At 35.4% G+C, this 5000-nt stretch overlaps 1 protein-coding gene across 3 annotated transcripts in view; it reads right to left on the bottom strand.

The window, feature by feature from the left end:
- LOC144956906 (solute carrier organic anion transporter family member 2A1-like) overlaps positions 1-934 on the bottom strand; it is a 77238-nt gene extending 76304 nt beyond the window's left edge. The window contains exon 1 of one of the 3 annotated variants that reach the window (XM_078887732.1): positions 782-934. The gene's annotated coding sequence lies outside the window, so the exon portion shown is untranslated. Of the gene's footprint in view, positions 1-493; positions 693-781 lie in introns of those variants that run through there. The other 2 variants (XM_078887729.1, XM_078887731.1) reach the window with 2 other exon arrangements.
- Positions 935-5000: the final 4066 nt, after the last annotated feature.

Here is a 5000-nt window from a genome sequence, read left to right as displayed (position 1 = left end):
GTAGTTAGTAGTAGTAGTAGTAGTAGTAGTAGTAGTAGTAGTAGTAGTAGTAGTAGTTGTAGTAGTAGTAGTAGTAGTAGTAGTAGTAGTAGAGTTGTAGTAGTAGTAGTAGTAGTAGTAGAAGTGTGAGAGAGGAGGAGTTTGTAGTAGTAATAGTAGTAGTAGTAAGGCAGATGGTGGATAGTTTAAAGGAGGATATGAAAGAACAGGGCCTGGAGGAAGATAATGCTCTGAACCGAGATACATGGAGCTGCGGCAATCATTTTGGCAATCCTGCAAAAAGCGCAATAAGCTAAAAGATGAAGAAGAGTGTATTGGGGGTGTGTGAGTGTGTGTATATATATGTGGTGTGGTGTGTGAGGGAAAGAGAGAGATAAAGAGAAAGAGGGAGAGAGAGAGAGAGAGAGAGAGAGAGAGAGAGAGAGAGAGAGAGAGATCACTAAACTGATATTAATAAAATTATTTAATATGAAGTATTTTGATTTTGACTTACCTTATTCAAGCCCATTTTTAAATACTCTCATATTATCGGGCTAATGATATCTATACGATGTTTTATGTTACTAAATGTTATCATACAATCACAATCTCACCTATTTCCACTTTATGACAAACCAGCGATAGTTCACTGTCTATATTCAAACTTGATTCTACAACGATCATAATATAATAACATTCAATACAAACTTCTACCCTTTATCTGGTGTGCTATGAAAACATAAATAACACAAAGATATTTTGGTAAAAAACGTGTCATTCAAATATTGACGATTAGAATTACCCTTATCAATATCTTATCAATAACTCCCAAACCTGGGGCTTCAAGCAAGGAAGACTTTATGGAAGATTAAAATGACACACAATACAGGTCAATTTAATAATACATCGACCTATGAATGAATGGCGTGTTATAGTTTTTAAAATGCGTTTATTCAGAGTTTTACAGTAATATCACGTATGCAAAGTCCATCCAATCACAGTATCGATATTATTACACTTGATGTCATGGTTTGATGGAGCGCTCAAGAGGAGCTAACTCGTTTGTTTTGTTTGTTTTTAAGGGTTTTACGGCGCTTGCGGGGCATTAAGGTCATATCAGCGCCAGTAAAAAAGGAAGAAAATGGGATAGTAAAAAGTTCTCGAATTACAATTAAAGCACCAAAGAAACGGTAAGACAAATGGGAATTTGTTCAAACAGGAAATAAATGTAGATTCAAAGAGCACACTATCAAAGAACTTAATTTGAGATCACCTAAAGGTCTCACTCATCCCGACACAAGCACAGGTCCCAACTAAGTGGAATACCTACACTCAAATGTTTACAAATCATATATTATAGGGTGCGTGAAAATAAAAGGCCCCACTTTGGAGATCTGTCATTTTAAAAGTAATAATAGTAGACAGTTGTCCTTTCGACACAATAATTATTTATTATTTAATGACAGCCATGTGACATTTCTAAAACTTTGAACAAGTAGTTATTATTTTTACAAGACTTGATAAAAACGTACTTTAAAAACATAATATCAAAGTTGCGTCAGGATTTCATAAAGCTCATACGTGATCGGTCGAACCGCCGTTTTGTGACACTACAGTACGTATGCGTTTTTTCCACGAAGCAATTGAACGACGAATATCATCAATAGTTATTCTGTCCCAAACATCCTGGATTGCTGCTTTCAATTGCTCTTCGTCGAATACTTTTTGTCTGCCCTTGTACACAATGTTTGACATTATGGCCCAAATGCTGTAATCCATAGGATTTAAATCAGGGCTCATGGGAGGCCATTCATCTTTTGATATGAATTTAATGTTAATTTCCACTAAGAATGTTTGTCTCGATTTACTTGTGTGGGATGTAGCCCCGTCTTGTTGGAAAATAAACGAATTATCAGGATACAGTATTAAGCAATCTGGTAACGGTTTTTCCTTAAGCAGTACCGTATAATTTTGTGCATTCACTTTTGTTGTTTTGGTATCGATGAAATTGAGCCGGGTTTTGCCGTTCCAACTAACCCTTCCCGAAACCATATTATTTTGGAGAACCGATTACTCTCGTGGTAAAGTCTATCCAGTGAAATGTCAGTTTTTCTACTACCGTACACAACGTCATTATGACTGTTTCTTGCAGGTTGAAGAGTGAAGTCTTTTTCGTCAGAAAAAATGATATGCTTAACGTCGTTGTGGGTGAATTTGTCTAGTAAAGCTCTTGCTCGTGTTTTGCGTTTTCTCTTGACGTTTTCAGACTTTTTGCTGGTTTTGATTCGCTTGAAAAGGGCGGGGATTAATATCTTTTTTTTATATATAATCTGCCGTACGGAAAAGTCACTTATGCCTAGGACACCAGCAACTTCACGAATAGAGAGATGGAATCCAGGATTGGCTTCTTGAGACAGAATAGCATCTTCCACAAAGTCGATATTTCTTTCTACCCTCGTTGAGCCACCACCTTTATTTCTATGAATTGACCCTTCTTTTCGTACTTCTGTAATGATTTTGTTAACCGTCCTGACTGAACAGTTCTTATTCGGAAATTCTCGAGCAATCTTTTTACCAACCAACCTTTTCCCTCGAATAATGCTTTAATAACACTTTTGTCTTCCTCAGAATAAACCATGGCTGTTAGTTGTCAGTTTTAGGAATTCTGCTTTCTTGTTTTGATTGTGTGTTCAACACAGTGCAAATGCGTACAATGAAACAGAAAGTAAACGAGATGAGCTGCACCCTACCTACCCTTGCGGCAAGATCTTGCCCAGTGAATCGACAGGACGTTCAAAGTAATTCATGACGCGAATTTCTCGAACTCTTGATATGACAATTTTTTTTTGTGATATTCTTTGAACAGCTTTAACTCTTGAACCTTTCATTTATTTTTCTTAAAATTTGAGATTCGTAAAATCAAGTTGTTAGATTCACAGTTTGCAAAATTTTGTGATGATTTATAAATATTATCATAGTTTTAAAGAGCTCTACTTTGGGGCCTTTATTTTCTCGCACCTGATATAATATGTAAACAAAACAATACCGTGCATAACAGAGAGATGATTTACAAAACAAAAAATATCATCTCCCAAAAAGAGCTAACTCAACTACATTTATATAAAGATTTGATATACAAGGTCCCCTGAATGAACTACTTACTATTAAAAAAGAACAACTGACGAGTTGTTTAAGATGATATGAATATAGAAAGATGAATTTATTTTAATGAAATGAGTGTTTCTTATACATGAATTGTGATCACAGTTACAAATGAATAGATAGAAAACGGTATGGGCTGCCTGAAGCCTGTGATCGTGAAAATACTAACAAAAGTGTGAAAATGGAGAGGCTTCGTATGGAAACAATACAGACAATGGACGTTTCGGGTACAAACCCTTCGTCAGCACGACGATTTACAAATTTACGTGGAAAACAAATAAAATAGAATGCAAAATAACTTGCATCGACTGTGCTCAATTGAGTAAGTTATTTTGCATTTTTTAATTTATTTGTTTTCCACGTTAGTTTGTGTATTGTTGTGCTGACGAAGGGTTTGTACCCGAAACATCCGTTGTCTGTATTATTTCCCATACGAAGCCTCTCCATGTTAACTCTTTCGTTAAATGAATAGATAATATTGTACATAACTTATGTGATCGTGATGTTGTGGAGTTCCAAACCCAATCTAAGGGTAGTTGCGGGTATTTCCGATAGGCCCAGGTTTGATGAGTTCTTGACAGTGTTCTCACTGGTCAAGCTGAGGTCATCATAATGTAGTTTGGGGACACAGGATGCTCCAACGTCTTAATGGTGGAAATCCTAACGAAAGAGTGAAAATGGAGAGGCTTCGTATAGGAAAGACTTAGACAATGGACGTTTCGGGTACACACGATACAAGTTATTTTGCATTTTATTTGTTTTCCGTGTTAATGAATGTGTGTATTGTTGTGCAGACGAAGTGTTTGTACCCGAAACATACATCGTCTGTATCGTTCACATACGAAGCCTCTCCATTTTCACTCTTTCGTTAGGATTTTCACGATCACAAGCTTCAGGCAGCCCCTACCGTTTTCTAATTTTTGATGGTGAAATTCAAATCTCATGAATTGCTTCACATAACAGTCCCGTGAGTAATATACAGGTTTTGAAAATACAAGTAAAACGAAGGTGAGTAATATTATTACAGCCGCCAAGACATCCGTTCCTGAGAGAATTAAATCGATCAGCTTTTATGAAAAGTGGCTACGTGACAAGGTTGAAAGTAAAAAGAATTCATTAATTTGAATCGAATTCAAAGAGAAGGCTATTTAAGGAATGATGATCTAATAATATTAGAAAGTAAAGTTTTTCTAATCTTACCCAATTCAATTATACACTGGAAAGAGATAAACTCGGTTCTTATGTTTGCATTATTAAAATATAAATTTTGAAAAATAAGGTGAATCTTTGTTTTGTGACGTCAGGGTCTCAGTTCTCATTGATGTCATGAGTTGAGGTTAAATACTCACAATATCCGACAATCGGATATAACGTACCAATACATAAAAACTATGTGTATCCTTGAACATTTCTAGTGTAAGCAATATGATTTAGTGAGAACTAATCACCAACATGGTTGGCTAACAGCCATAACAAAGATCTGATTGACGGAAATTTCGTTCCTTTTATATATATATATATATATATATATATTATATATATATATATATATATATATATATGTATATATATATATATATATATATATATATATATATATATATATATATATATAACAACAAGAAATGAAGTGAATAGGTAAGTGCTAGAAGACAATAGAGAATAAAAATTTCGCGTCTTCGATGGGGGCTTCGAACCTGCGACCTTAATGGTACGACAACTCCGCCTGGCTTGGGAGATTTTGACCCTACCGTATGAGCTATCCATGCGCAAAAACAAAAAAAACTGGGACTTCTCGTCAAATATGTCACACTTACCTTCCGGCACCCGCTTGCTTTATCCCCGATTAATACTATTTT

The sequence above is a fragment of the Berghia stephanieae genome, chromosome 11 (assembly GCF_034508935.2).
Source record: "Berghia stephanieae isolate SIO BIC M18660-M18661 chromosome 11, UCSD_Bste_1.3, whole genome shotgun sequence".
Lineage (NCBI taxonomy): Eukaryota > Metazoa > Mollusca > Gastropoda > Nudibranchia > Aeolidiidae > Berghia > Berghia stephanieae.
Note: the sequence above shows the minus strand (reverse complement) of the source record. Positions and strands in the feature narration are given on the sequence as shown.